The sequence below is a fragment of the Acomys minous genome, assembly GCF_964271855.1.
Source record: "Acomys minous genome assembly, chromosome: 1".
Lineage (NCBI taxonomy): Eukaryota > Metazoa > Chordata > Mammalia > Rodentia > Muridae > Acomys > Acomys minous.
This window is the reverse complement of record NC_140483.1, coordinates 30,802,886-30,818,849: the sequence shown is the minus strand read 5'-3', so window position 1 is coordinate 30,818,849 and position 15,964 is coordinate 30,802,886. Positions and strand designations below refer to the sequence as shown.

Here is a 15,964-nt window from a genome sequence, read left to right as displayed (position 1 = left end):
AGCAAAGCAAAAAGCAAGGTATAAACTACGGTAAGAACAGCACTGTCCGCCCCAACACATCCAGCTTCCACAGAGCTGTTTAAGAAAGTCTATCTCCCACAGATTGAGATGGCTAGAGGGAGGTCTTGTCCGTCTGTGGATGATGAAACAAAAAATCTTGGGTTCATATGGATGGCAGAAGCAGAGTTGACTGAAATAGACAATAATGAAATGAGGCAGCCTGACACACTTGAACCAGCCTATTTATGGCAGTGGAGCTACAATTAAAACATATTTTGTTGATTGATTCAATAGACGCTCCATGCCAACTGCTTTATCTCTCCTTCTAGGCTACTGACCCATTTGTCTGTCTCGCTTGAAGCTCATTAAAACTAGCAGCAGACATTGGTCAGCAAATGGCAAAAAATAATAATAATGATAATAATAATAATAATAATAATAATAATAATAATAAAAAGAAAAGAAAGAAACTAAAGCCAACTAATCGAATTGCTGTTAGTGACCCCGAATACAGCTGATAGAGGAAAAAAGATGAAATAATGAACTAAACTGAACCGTCTGGGCCTTCAAACGGTCTTGATTTATCCACCTCCTTCTGGTTGTTATTTGCCATCCAGTAAAATATGAAGCATCTTAGAAAAATCATCCAATGGTTCTCAAATTCTAAAACATTAACAACTGGGTGACAAATTTGACAGAACTTAAAAGTTGCGTTCAAATAAAAAAATATGCATTTTTCCTCACAGTGGTTACAAAGTTAACTTATTCCACACATGGAATGGTTTCCCATATCCTCTATGCTCCGTGGTTTTATTGTCTCTAAACCAGAAATGCAATTCTATATGGAATTTTACATTACCCTAAAGTTAAAAATGTGTCCTATTTAAAAAACATTCACTGTCCTAGACAGCCTGAAATATTTTTTCAATTACTTGTTGAATGACTACTAGTTCCTGAAGGTAGGTTAAAATACTCTAATTATAAGCGTTCATATTTCTATTAAATTTTATTTTGAAGTATAAAAATGTCATAGGAAAATTATAAAATACACCAAGATTCTCACTGCTGATTTTTTCTTTTTTCATAATTCTCTCCACATTTGCGGCCCAGGCCATGTGTGATTCCTTGCTTCAGCATTCCCACCATGCGTTCTCCTTCCTCAAGGCCCGCCTGACCTTACACATCCCCAGAGAGCACCTCTCCTAGCCACAGACTGAGGTGGTTTTTCAGCCCCTTCTTCTTACGTGCCACCACAGGAAGAAGACAGTGTGCCTCAAAGTATAACCCTACTGGACACATGGGAGTTATCTGACTGCTTTCTAAAATAGAAACAAAAAACAAACAAACAAAAAACCCCACAGAGTCCTAGACTAGGTATTCTCTGAACATGTACATTCACACGAGCTTCAGGGATCTGCACTTTACTAAATTACGGAGGGGACCCTGACTCCTACTTCAGTTGGAAAACCATTGCGATACCCATATAACACGTAAAATTGAGACTCCTTCTTCCTTAGAGGAAATTATCGTGGTGAGGTTTCAGCAAGACATATTACTTTTTGACACCATAAGGGTTTAAAATGCATCAGTGAAAAGCACTCTAACTATTTCACTTTGCTCAGGATCTTGGGGTGTAGAAGACCTTTTCCAGGGTTACAATAACAAATCACCCTACTCTTCACCTCTCAGTAGAGCCGGCCAGCTCCAGCAAGTGGGCCCATGAATCTCATTCCATAAATGTTTTGGGGTTTGGTTTTTTTTTTTTTTTGGTAAAATGCTTTTTTAAAAAAGAACTTTTTAACGTTTAAAACAAAAATAGCACAGTTGTTCCATTTTGTGTGGGGGGGGCGTCTTATAATTCAGCAAGAAAGGTGTCGTTTTGATAAAAATCCTACAGAAGAGGTGTTTACCAACAAAAAGGGTACTTAGGTGGATATGATAGGCTTGCCCTGAGAAGAAGGGACCTAAACTGGAGCTGGAAGGTGATTCAGAAATTGGGCACCTACTTTGTTGGGTTGTTTTCCATAAAAGACAAAAAACATTTATGTCAGGGCTCTCATATGCATTCTCATATTCTCTCTCTCTCTCTCTCTCTCTCTCTCTCTCTCTCTCTCTCTCTCTCTCTCAAATTCTTTTAGAAAGAAATAGTGGAGGCAGGAGAAGGAGGTGGGCTGAAATTGAAGTGGGATGCTATATGTTCCTATCCCACTTTTTCTGGAAATACCAGAGATTAGTTCCGGGCATATATCTCTGGTGTAAGTAAGCTTGTTTTTAAATTCTTGGACTGGCCAGATGGCTTAGTGAGTAAAGGCACTTATTTCCAGACCTGACTGGTATAGAGCAAGAGTTAACTCCTACAACCAAGTTTGTCCTCTGGTCTCTGCTCATGTACATGAATAAATAAAAGTGACATTTAAAAAATCATATGTATATGACTATTATATTCACAGATTATATGAATTATATCAAAAGTGTATAGAGATAAACTTGAAACTATGTTGTGGTGATGAAAATACATTTTTAGCTGTTTCAAAAATGTTGTATGAGATATGTATCAACTTCTTAACACCTATAGCTTTACTGCTGACCTCTTAAATACCCAGTTCAAAGATTCTGGCTTCCACGTGTGTAGCAAATGCTAATAGCTCTGAGTTATTTTCTCACTCTTTAGATACATATAAGTAGATGCTCCACTCTCTCCAACATTCCAATGGATCTAGCTTGCTCCCTTGAACAGAGAAAGCACGTTTGATGTACTTGTTTATTTGTTCCTTTTATAGGGGCTTTTATATGTGAGGCAAGCATTACACTAACCACCCATGGTCTTCGCCTTGTTCTCACTTTCTTTTTAAACAAGTCTCACTAAACTGTCCAAACTATCCTTGAACTTACTCAATAGCTCAAGTAGGCCTTGAGACTGTGAGCTTTCTGCCTCAGTCCCAGACAGCTTGGATTATAGGCCTGTCCCACCCAGGCCTAATGAAAATAAGTTTTGTAAGCCATTGCAATCACCCAAATGAGAAATAACTAGTGTGCAAATTAACGTCAGGATGTGAAAAGTGAAAAGGAGTTAATCTGCTGGAGAAATGTAAAGAATTAAAATGAGCAGGACTTGTAGGCTTACAGCTAATGGCTGGAGATTTGCGGTGATGTCAGTGAGCAGCCAGTAGGCACTAGCCACAGACAAGATCCCAATTCCAATGAGGTGTGTGATAGCAAAATGCACTCTAAATTTCAAAACTTTACAAAGGATTGAAACTATCTGGTTAACATTTAAATACTAATAAAGAAATGACACTGCATAAATTAGGTTAAATAAAATCTATTTCTAATTAACTCATATGTTTTGTTAAACAGTTTAATGTGGCTACTAGCAAATATGGGGATTTTATTAGAATGTTCTAGAATGGCTATGAAATGTTTAACCCCGTCTTCCAGAGCCACCAGTGTAAAATTCAGAAAGAAGAGAGAAAGGGGATCAAATTTTAGAAAGTAGGAGTGTTGGTGAGTTCATTCAAGACCATGTTGAATCTGAGGCACTTGTAGAAGACACATATAGAGGTGACCCTCTAGAGAAAAGGGGAGACGTTAAGGCTGACTCTATAGGCTCACAATTCCTCAATATGATATATTCATCAGCAATAGTTAACAGCCGTGACTCGGAGTAGAATTCCATGGAAATACCAACATCTAAAAGGTGTCCATAAAGGGCTGAGAACAAAATCAGAAATAGAGGTTAAAAGGTCATACAAGTCAAGGAAAACAGAATCTCCAACTGACCAAGTTCAGCATTTGGGTTTTAGTTATCCCACTTTCAGCGTGCTGGTGGGAGGAAGAGGGAGAACTCGCTGAGATGAAAGGGATGAAGAACAAAGATGGACAAAACAGCCGAAGAGTTAAAACCAGCTTAGGGCAGGGGTTCAGGGGGACATGGGGGGCTGAGTGGGGGAGGGGGTATGATGGGGTGGGGGTGCTTTCCATGTAGGCAACTACTTAAGAAAAAATAATTAGCAGAGAGTAAGGGATTGGTGGTACTAGAAAGATGTAAAGAGTAAGGAAGATGGGGGCAGGGGTGGGGTGGGGGGGGAGAAAAGCTGGGGGAGGGGCTGGCTTTGAATGGGGATGCCTTACTTTGTGAGCCTGGGAAAGATGGGAGAAGGAGAGTAAGGGCTGGGTAGTAAGGGCTCTTGTAGGTCCTTCCGACAGGAAGCTCCTCAAAGTCCAGGAAGCTTATATTTGAACCTTTCCTCCATGGAAAGGGGGTCTAGGTGGACAGCAGAGCAGTGAGGATAGGAGGCCGAGAGGAAGGTCTCGGGAGGTGGTGCAGCACTGGAGCCCTCTGTCACAGAATGAGACTGAGCATGCAGGAGGTAGCTCAGGGAGAGCAGAGTGACCGCTGGACATGAAGAAACAGATCTGCAGGGACACAGTCAGCACTGTTACGCTCCTGTGTCCCAGAGGCTCTGTGGGTACCTAACACAGAGGATGAGGCAAGAGATCCAACTGGACCAACCACACAAAACAGCCCTGGCAGAGAAATCGGGGTGGGGCTGGGGCTGGGGATGGGGCTGGGGCTGGGGGAAGCAACAGAGCCATAGAAAATGAGAAGAAAAACAACGGGATGAGAGAATGCAGTGAGGTGTGTAATACAATGGTTCTCAGCCTGTGGGTTGTGACCCCTTTGGCAAACCCCTGTGTCCCACCCTATACACACACACACACACACACACACACACACACACACACACACATATATTATACATATATACATACATATGTATATACACACATATTTACATTACAATTCATGACAGTAGCAAAATTAGTTATGAAGAAACAATGGAAGTATGTCAATGTTATTAATTCTGTGAATTTTTATAAATGCTACTAAAACGATTTTTTAAAAATGAAGTAGTAATAGCAATACTTTAATGGTTGGGAACATGAGGAAGTCTATTACCAGGTGGCAGTGGTAGTTTAACCACTGATGTAGAAGAAGGCAAGAACAGAGCTTAGAACCGTGAGATGATGTGAAGTAATACATTGCCTGCTGTTACTGGAACTAGTGGACTCATCACTTAAGCATGCGCCACTCTTTCCAGACACATTTAATGTTATGACTGAAACCGTGTTTACTAAACACTATTTAGTCTGGTGGATATAGTCAATTGAGCTACTTGAAAACCATGAGTTACTAAGAACAGTGAAAATGTGAGTTGTAGAGCATTTGCCCCACATGTGTAAGGCACTCTGGGTTCAATACCTAGCCCCCCCAAACACACACACACACTGCAAAGGCATGGAACAAAAATAAATAAGATGGATTTAATATTATCCTTATGACACGACAGCCATTTGCATCCCAGTGGGCTTTCTGATTTGGAAGACACACAGGAGGATTACATCTGCTTGTGGGTACACATGTCCCTGTCACTCCTTGGGGAATTCATGGCCCTGCCCTCAGCACTGAACACTGAGAACAGTTCACAGAGGCTCAAGAAGGTTTGTCCTTGACAGAGAGAAGGACACACATTGTCCTCGAGCACATGATAATCAGATTCAGTTGGGAATTTAGAAAATTGTTTCTTCTGTTGTTTTTCAGTAAGAAATTAAGGGAGAAGCCAGGAATCAAGGTAAAGTACGGGGCATCACAGGAAAAGACCCGGCTGAAGTGGTTAGAACAGCCAGGCATGGTGATTTAGTCTCTACTATTCCAGCACTCAGGAGGCCAAGGCAGAAGATAGCCACAAGTTCCAGGTTGATCCTGCTTCAAACAATAAACAAAACAAGTTGGAATACAAGGGGCCTGAGTACAAAAAATAAAATAAAATTAATAAGAAAGAAAACAAAAGAACTAAAGATAAAGGAAGAAAAATAAATAGAATCTGAATGGAATGCAAAGCAAGTAGAATTAGCTATAGCATCCTTTTGTAGAAAAAGATAAAATGTAAGGTATTCATTTTGTGTTCACAGTTGAGATCACAAAAAAGGAGCAATCAGTGTTCAGCACAATAGCCCCTTAAGCCTCTCAGTGTCTGAGCATCAAATCCTGTCATAAGTAACCAAGTAAACAAGAGCAAGCAGACCCACAGGAGACTACAAGGGACCTTGGGAGCAGAAAGGGCATGTTCTCATTTGTTTGGCTGGAAACAAACTTTATTTTTTAAATTTACTACTACAAGTATCACCCACGCTGTTTTTGGCAAATGCAGAAAGTTTGGACGCAACCATGGGACTAGCAGTTAAGAGATTGGACCAGCCGTGTCCCTGTCCCTCGTGGAAGCCCACTCTTAGAGTTCTACTGGGAGTGCTCTATGCAACAAGAGGCAGGCATTGCCAGGGTTGGCAACCCCTGCATGTTAAGGGCCTAAGTTCAGAGCCCAACATCTGGCCAACACACTAGATGATAAAAGAAATAAAATATTGAAGAGAAAAAAAAAACACGTGGAAAAGTTCCAGTGCGGTCAAGGCCTTGAATTTTATTTGTGAACAAGGAGTTTTGACCTTGGCCTTGCATATGGAAGACCATGCAGGCTGCTTCTTTTTCTTTTTCCAGCTATGCAGCTGTCTTTTACTGCTGCAGCTTGGAAAATGGTTGCAGAGCTCCAGCTATTTGATACTTTGGCCTGAGTGGATTATAAAAGCTCCCACACAGCCTTTCTCCACAGATGAGGACCTCATTGTAAGGACAGGTCATATTCTGCAGGGTTTACCTGGCCAGATGCTGGGGACTTCCCAGACCCAGGCAAGCTATAGGTCAAGCCAGTCACCCTGATGGTTTCGGAGAAACTACTGTTACAAGGACAGACACCCTTAGAAAAGACAGCTTGTTCAGAGTCTGCCCAGCAAAGATGTTTTCAGCAAAGGCAAGTGTGGTGGCACATGCCTGTAATCCCAGCACTGAGGAGGGCGGGGCAGAAGCAGGTGGATCTCTGTGAGTCCAGCCTGGTCTATAAAGTGAGTCCAGGACAGCCAAGGGTACATAGAGAAACCTTGTCTCAGAGAAGGAAGGAAAGAACGAAAGAAAGAAAGAAAGAAAGAAAGAAAGAAAGAAAGAAAAGTTTTCAGCAGGTGTGCTTGAGGCAAAGGTTTGATAAAGGAAAAGTGTTTTCCCGTGTACAGGCATACAGGTGCAGCGTGCAAACATGGATTCACCATATTGATGTTGAATGATATCTGAGAGTCATGGACACACAGAATACTCTTTTAGGGTCTATCCCCGCCTGTTGAGGCTAGACCTGGGCAGAAGGGATTAAATTAGAGCTCTTAAGAGTAATTGTTCTACTATGATGTGCTGCAATCACAGCAGAAGCCCAAAAGCTGTAAGGATACTTGGTTTTGGAGTAGAACCACCAGAATTATGGGCCAAGTAACCTTTTTTCTTGTGATAACTTCCTGCCTCAGGTACTTCATTATAGTGATGGAAGCTGAATAACTTAATGAGGAGCAGGAGGACATTTCAATTTCAAATGCTGAGGAAAGACATGTTCGTTGCAGAGACACAGTCAGTGCACAGCTGCCGAAGAGGGGCCACCTGAACAGAGAACCCCCTCGGGTAAGGCTGCTCATTGAACAGGAGTTGACTGAGGTCTTTACTTCGTTGTTCTCCATACACTTGGGTTTTGCAAACTCCTTCTGTGATATAATCTTTTGGTCTTAATCCTGAAGAACTGCATAGCACAGAGTTTATAGTCATGTCGAGGCATGTGTATCTACCTGATGTTTTATTACTGATGTGAAACATCGTCTCATACACTACTGATGCCACTGGGTTATCGCAGAATCTCTGACAGGTCATGAAAAGAAAGTGGTTGGGTAGGACTTAAAACAATATATAGGCAAGGGAATAAACATCTAACCTTGGGCACAAAGCAGCCTCAGAGTGAGTTTTACCAATGTGCTGTTTTCAATGGTCCCAATCTTTTGTGTCCTAGTAGTCTTAAGAGGATGCCCAAGGGAGCCATGCTTAGCTTTGGAGGAGTGGTTTCAGGACGACAGAAATGTTAGCCTTGTCTCTCAAAGAAGACCCAAGCCACTGGCAACTCTCTAGCTTAAAGGTTAAAGTCGGTGAAACAGACATTAGGAGCAGTGTGAGAAACACCAAGGGTTAGTGGGTAGAAGGACTTACTGTTTCCTCACGTGCTCTCTCAGTAAGAGTAAAGCGACTGCTCACACTGGCAAATCCAGAAAGATGAACAGGGAGGTGTGGCCCACACCTCTCTCTTGCTTACCTTTGCCATGTTCTCTGCAGAAAATACCATTATGAGAGACACGTTCAATAGAGAAGAGTGCCCAAGGATATATCTCACGAGTCAGATGAGCAGTGTCTCCCGGATACCTATAGAGGAACCAGACACTGTGCAGGGTGCTTTGAAGCAAGAACCACACTAAGGGCCCTCTGGGCCCTGGAAAGTCCTAACAGTGACTGACTGACTATGAAAAAGAGGCGTTAATGTCTGGTGGACCAACCTTACAACTGAGGCAAAGAGGCAGGGAAAAGAAGAGCTTGAGGCAGAGCATGCATCAAGGTGGAACATCAAGTATTTGAGGAAATGTCATTGTGCTCAAGACTGGAGCATCTGTCACCACTCTGTGGACTTGCCTACGCAACGTTTGTGTGTTTGGGTGTCCCCTCACGGCTTTAACTTTCTAGGAAGTCAGAGTATAACTTTGACCCCATTTCTAGGAACCCCAGGACAGTGACAGCAGCCAGCACTTACTCCGTGCCAGAAACTATGCAAACAGCTCCACAAACACACACTCTGATGCTTCTTTTAATCCACATAATGATCTTATGAGGGAGGTAGTAATATGTTCCTTATGTGGCAGAGGGAAAGATGGAGTTCTGATTCCTTCCTGAGGGCCAAGGCCATGCTACTAACCAGCTACTAACTGGCCACTGACCAGCTATCAACCAGCAGGCCTCCCTTGCAGGGTCTGTATCCCGTGTGCCATTTTGCTCTACTTGGAAAAGAACATTTTTAACACGTCGCTGAAATAAACTCTCCCTGCCAGTTCAGCTTCAGAGCCCATTCCTCAGCCTACAGCACCGATGAAGACGTTGACTACAGTATGGATTTTAACCACCACCACCACAACAAAACTGAGCAGAACTGTTGAGGAAAACAACTATTTCCAATCAGTGCTACCTGGGTGATACTGGGCTTCCTTGGACTGTGTCTGCTTTGTACGTAACCTGGAGTGATAAAGCTGTTGTCGGACTCATGCGAGTTCGTATACAATAAGGATTTAGAGCAGCACCTACTTACAATACGTGCTGTACGTACGTGATTATTCCCACTGTGTTTGATAGTATAGGAATAGAAAGAAGTAACTGTATTGCATTGCATTTGTAAGTTGGTAATAAGAGATAAAATTGTATCTCTTGATTCCTCAGTTTCCCTATATCTCCCTTCTACTTTCCAATAATATGAATAATAATAAAATCTAAGCTGGCATCTGTTATTGCTTGCTTAGTACAGGCCCTGCCTTAAAGTCCTTTTTAATATCCAATGAACAAAGTATGTTGAAAAAAAAAACTGATGCAGGGTTGAAAAATAACCCAACAGTGAGAATTAACCCAAGCACACAACATAAAAAGAAACAGCTCCCTGGGGTAGTGGTTGGGGAAATCCCACCATGAAAGCTGCTTGACTACGTTAGATACAGCTGACAACATATTAATGCAATGCAGTCAAAGCTGGCTGGCAATAAAGAGGCAGTCGTGAACACCCATGTCAACTCTCCCTTCTATTCCAACATCGCCAGCTGCCAGGATGATAACACTTGTGGCTTCACTGTCAAACCCGACTTCACTGCACTGGTATAAACTTCCATTGTAAACAGACACATAAAACTCACTGTCAAACAGAAACCCACTTATCCATTTCACAGGATAATGTTACCAGGTAAGGGAAGGAACCCTTCCCACTTTTATTTCCTGGAATATGCAGTTCTCCTAGGGCAGTTGCTATGGTGCTTCCATCCATCCCTCCTACTCTGCCCTGCAGAGGCATCAGAAACAAAGGCCTGCAGGTTTTCCCGGGTCAGAACAAGTTTTCACACCACTGTGGCTCAATCAGCTTTTGCATTACGGAGCTTTATAAAGTTACTCCTGGAGGGGTGGGGATTGCTTCCTTTCTTGCTATAGTGAAGAGCTGTTTCCGGCATTGTGTCTGCTGGTTTGAAGCTGTTTCTTCTCGTAGTTTATTCACCTAAACCTCAATGAGATCTGGACCACTAACCGTGATGAAAATCACGGCTCTACTTTCTTTGGCATTTTTTTTTCCTGTGTATCTTTTCCATGTGTGGATCTCCCTTTGAAGTTGCTGGGCCCCTCCATGTGGAAGAGATTCCACAAGATACAAAACAGAACGGGAACCAAGCCCGGCACCTACTTCTCTATGTTTGAGGATAAAACTACATCTACACAGAGGAGACAGGATACTCAATTGGCAAGGCCTGAATCAAGTGTGGACATTTTACTAAACATAGCCCAGAAAAAAAAAAAGAGAGAAATTAACTTAGCAGATGGGAAATTGTTTCATAGTTAAACTAGTTAGCGCCTTACCTGTGGTGGGATGGCCATGGAAAGCTCAAGAATAGGCTGGATTAACAGCACTGAAACAGAAAAACAGGCCCAGTTCTTGGCCTGAGTGGGGCTTTCAGAGACATGAGAGAACAGACAGACCCTGAGCTAAGACTCATGCAGATTAAAATCACAACTGTTGCTGGCACTTTAAAAGTATGGCGACCATGTGGAGGATTAGAAAAGGCATACTTGAGGGGTTTAGAACATGAGTTAAAATCTGAAGGGGGGTTGGGACCATATGGGGGTTGGGGAGGCAGCCGGTGTGGCCATTAAGCAAGAAGGAGCTGTGTACATGCTGAGCCTGCAGAGAAGCCTAGCCAGGCTTTTAAAGCAAAGTGCTCGCATAAGATTAACTTCATGTAAAAGCTCCCTTTTCAGCTCCAGTTTGGCCAAGGGATTAGAGAGGAAAGGAGCAAGTGGGGCAGGGGGGAGGATGGGGGTTTAGGGGGAGCTAGGGGTGGGGTGGGGGGGATGGAAGAGGTGAGTGCTGCGGTGTCCTGCATAACAGATGGTGATAACGCTGACAGGCACATTGGAAGGGGACATATGGGGATGTGGACGGATCAGAGGAATGCCTAGGAAGAAAAAAATGATAAATTAGATGATAAATTAGATGGGCAAAATGAGACACAGTGAGGTGTTAAGGATGGCTCCCAGGGTCTCAGTCTATGACACTGAGCAGACTTGGAGGCACATGAACAGAGTGAGAGGGGCGAATGTTTAGGGATGGAGACGAGTCAAGAGTTCTGTCTGGACATGTCACAGTAGCAATGTGCAAAACAGAAGGGCTGAGAGTAGCGTAGTGAAGCTCTACACACTTGTGAGTCGTTGGTTTGTGGGTGTGGCTGAAGCTGTTGGTGTCCGGGGAGATGAGAGCCTGGACAAGATGACTCTGGTCGTCTGAGACTCAAGGGCAGGCAGCATTCTGGGTAGAGAGGATGAATGTGTGTGTGTGTGTGTGTGTGTGTGTGTGTGTGTGTGTGTGTGTGTGTGTGTGTCGGGGGCGGGGGATGGCTGGAAGGGTGCTACTCCATATGCCAGAGCAGCTGGAAGAGACTGTTTTACTAAGAGGATCACATAGCCAAATGCCACTGCGAGAGAAAGTTAAATTAAAAGGCAACATTTTCATTTGGGTTTGGGTAACACAGAAGCTGTAGAAGAGATAGCATTTAACCTACTAGGGCATCAGCCTGGGCATTCCAAAGGGTCACTGGAGCTAAGGCTTCTAGGGGCTGGGCACTGGAGGCTCCTAAGGTACCTGGCCTTTGTCCTTTAATTGCTGCATAGAGGGAGCAGACACTGAAGCAGGACTTTAGTGTCTCTGATGTCAATGAGGACGCGTTCGAATTTATAAAAAAGCATTCAACACAAGAACCGTGTGTTCTGATAACAACTTGGCCAAGGCACATGGGCAACGTTTCCGTGCCCTGGTGGATAAGGGAAGCAGACAGAGGGAGGGGAAATGATAGAGCTGACGTTTGCCCATCTTACTGTGATTGCGTACAATGAGTTAGCTCCTTCCTAATATCCTCATCCTTTCTCCCCTCCCCCGGCCCCCCCCCCCCGTGTTTGTGTGTGTGTGTGTGTGTGTGTGTGTGTGTGTACCTCTCTCTGTCTCTCTCTTCCTTTAAAGTTTGGTACAACTTGTTTTGATTGCATTATGAGTTTTAAAGGAGTTCCTGGAAATTGTGGTCCCTACAAGACAAGGAACAAGATTGGCTGTCAGTCATTCAGGTGGAAGTCAGACATTAAATCATTAATAATGGTGGGGGGGGGGAGGTTGAAGTTATTTTTAGTTAAAGAAAAAAAACAGGCTTTCCAAGGGTCACAAAGTGAGCTGAAGGTCAGAAGGAAGCTGGGGGTTTGGCCTGGAAATGAGAATTAGGCGTTCCTGGAAACTGACTGGATCATCAGGCACTCCTTGGTGGAGAGGGCAGAGATGCCCCTCATCAATGCATGGCCTACAAGGAGCTGTTGGATCAGTTCTAGATGGCAGATGTGGAGGAAACACTCAAGAGACCGCAGAGCCAGAAAGGCGTGCAGGGGATCACTGTGGTGAACACAGAAGGCATCCCCATCAAGAGCACTATGGACAACCCCACCGCTACACAGTACGCCAACCTCACGCACAACTTCATCTTACAGGCATGGCGTGCTGGGTGTCGAATCGACCCCCCAGAACGACTTAACCTTCCTTCGAATTCGTTCCAAGAAAAACGAAATTATGGTGGCACCGGATAAAGACTATTTCCTGATTGCGATTCAGAACCCAACTGAATAAGCCACTGTTTCGGCTTCCTGTGTCGTTCCTTAATTTAATGCCCCCAGGAATACGTGTTAGTCATGTCAGTGGGCACATGGTGGTCGCCTGAAATCATTAATATTAAGTAACAAGAATTTAACAGAGTCCAAAGGCTGGGGTTGCCAGTGTACAAATCAACTTATCCTATAGTACCTTGGAAGAACACAAAACTCTCAGAAGATTCTCAGTGTACCCAGGGATTAAGTAAGTACTAGCAGCCATACCTTCCTATGTACCATACACTCAGGATGATGCCGTGCCATCAAGAATACTGATGCTCTGAAGAACTTACATTAGGTAGGCCAACGTGGAATCCTGGTTTTTCAGTTCTTCCCATGCGAGATCAGAAACCTAGTTTCTTACATTTTAGGGGACTGAATATTGTGTGGAGTGTGTCGACGTAGGCTGTGAAAACATCTGGAGCACAAAGGCTGATAGTTTTCCATTGCTAGGGGTTTCTTCTTGTGTAAAACTACAGAGGCAGTCTTCATCTGCCAGATCACACGTTCACCTAAAACCCAGGGGCCGGGGCAGTGATTCCCCACCTTCCTAATGCTGCAACTCTTTAATACAGGCCCCCATGTTGCGGAGGCCGCCAACCATAAAATGATTTTGTCGTTACTTCATAAATGAAATTTTGCTACTGATAAGCGTCATAACGGTAAGTTGGTTTGGATGCGCATCATCATAGCAAATGCCTGAGAAGACGGAGTAAGGGAAGAAAGGCTCATTTTGGCTTACGGTTTTAGAGCTTTCAGTCCACAGTTCTCTTGCGCTTGGCTTACGGGGATTCAGCCCTTGGTTCTCCTATGCTTTGCCTATGAAACTGTAGCAAGGTAAAACATCATAGCCACTGGAGCATGGGTGGGGAAATGACGCTTACCTCAGGGCAACCAGCTAGCCAGGCTGAGTAGCAAGAGGAGGCCAGGACAGAGAGATGAGAAATGCCCTTCAAAGTCACACCCCCGCCAACCATTTTTCTCCAACTAGACCTCATTATCTGGAGTTAGACCAACTTCCAATAATCTACAGATTTTGAAATGCATCCATGGGGTACACACTGATTAGGGCTCTCACAATAAACTGGTCTTAGGTGTGCTTTAATATCTCTGCGGTCTAATTATGTAGCTAGACTTATCCAGGTGGAAATCATTAGAGAGGGTGAACAGGGAAGTGATGGGGTCAGACTGTTTTACAATGACTTTGTAGGGGCCGAGGAGATGGCTCAGTCAATAAAGGGCTTGTCATTTAAGCATGAGAACCTCAGCTCACTCCCTAGAGCCCTTGTGAAAAAGGCACACACTTGTGATTCCACACTGGGGAAGTGGAGACGAGAAAATAAACTCTTGGAGCTCCCAGCTACCCACTCTAGCCTACCTAGTGAGTTCTAGGCCCATCTCAAAAAACCAGGGTGGACAGGGGCCTAAGGAGTGAATGCACCAGGCCTCTACCCACATGTGTGTGTGCATATAACTAAGAATAAATAAGCACAGATGTGATCAAAAAATAAATAAAACCGGTCTATGACTGCTATGCTGAGGGAAGTGCACTAAGAGATACAGGAAGACTCATAACCCAGATACAAGACAGTAAATGCTTCAAGCAAGGCAGGGTTGCTGGGCTGCCTGAGAAGTGCTCAGTTCCAGGTGTGATGGGATTTGCTTCAAGGAAGTGTGGTGTGAAGAGGGTGCAATAAATAAGAGGTCTCCTGAAGACTAGACCCCCTGCTCTGCCAGTACAGGAACACTGTCCCTATAGCTCTTTTTATTCCTGGCACAAAATACGCATCTGGTTCTATTTTTACCACTGCTGCAGATTAAATACTACAGGAAGCATGTTTCGTATGCACATAAACTCAAGGTGAACACTTGGAGTGACCATCTGCTTCTCTCATTTGTAGACTCTGTTGTGAGGATAAAAATGATTTTGATAAGAATTACTTTGTTAGTATGTCTGAAATATGTTTGTTTCCTTAGCAACACTTGTGACAATTTTTTTCTAGTTTCTAACCTCTAGGTGGATGAACGCTTATAAAATGTAAAATGAAGTCTTTGATTGATGCCGAGATGACCATTGCTTCTATAGGGTCATACTTGCATATGCTCTACGTAGGCCATGGTGAGACCAGGTCTGTTGGCTTCCCTGACCTAGCTCTATCCCTTAGGACAAGATCCTCTAGGAGCCTCAATCCTTTTGTTACTCATGAAGATGGTGGTTTCTATTTCAGAGGATAAGTAAGAACGCAAAAAGTTCAACTCTACATGGCTCCTTACTCTGAGCTGAGGCGTAATACCAGTCAGAGTTAGTAAGGGGACCAGATACAAATGCACAGAGGAGAGAAGAACTCTATTCGTCGCTAAGACTGAGCATCATATCTCAATTTCCCCGTCTATGAAGCCAGTCTTTTGTTTTGTTTTTTTTTCCTGGCCTTGTCAGCAAAGTCTGGCAGAGTTGTGTTTCCTGGTGAGGTTACAAGCTGCCCTCTCGCTCTGAGCCTGCCTTACAGCACTCTTCTTCCAAGAGGCCCTTCCCTGCCCTCTCCCTAACATGTCCTGTAATTCAGTCTTTCTGCATCCACTGCCCGTGACTATAGAAGCCACCCTTTTCCTTGTTCATCTTCTTATTCTTGTGCTGTCTCGAGCACCATTAGAATAAAACTGACAAGAACTCATCTGCATTTATTGCCACCCACACCCCCAGCCTTCCCACAGAGCTGTGCCTGGCACTAGTTCAAGGAAGAATGATGAAGATGAGCAAATACTGATACCTCTTAGCAAGGCTGGACCATTTGCCTCCTCACTTCAGGTCAGTTACAAAAAAAAAAAAAATTAAAAGGACCCAGAAGATGCTGCTTCCTGCTACAGAGCAGCTAGGGGATTTGAACATGAGTTTGGACACTAAAAGGATAACTCACCAACGACTCCGTGTGACCCAGGAAGCACTGGGCAATTGCTTGAAAAAACTTTAGGCAGTTGTGTCAGTTAATTTTTGACAAAGTAGCTTAAATTTTTTAACTTTATCTTAAGAAAATTTGACTTCATGGGTCTTGCTAAGGTGTTTGATCTTCAACA

The 15,964-nt window shown here is 43.6% G+C and overlaps 1 protein-coding gene, 1 long non-coding RNA gene and 1 pseudogene across 7 annotated transcripts in view; 2 read left to right on the top strand and 1 right to left on the bottom strand.

The window, feature by feature from the left end:
- DNM3 (dynamin 3) overlaps window positions 1–15,964 on the bottom strand; it is a 469,385-nt gene that overhangs the window by 240,174 nt on the left and 213,247 nt on the right. The window lies entirely within an intron of this gene.
- Window positions 6,670–9,780, top strand: LOC311602757. Its single transcript, XR_014780835.1, has 3 exons — window positions 6,670–6,866; window positions 7,405–7,555; window positions 8,252–9,780. It is a non-coding gene; the product is annotated as an uncharacterized lncRNA (long non-coding RNA).
- On the top strand, window positions 12,476–12,990 carry LOC311596710 (dynein light chain roadblock-type 1-like; annotated as a pseudogene). The gene has a single exon. The product of its transcript is annotated as a dynein light chain roadblock-type 1-like (transcript).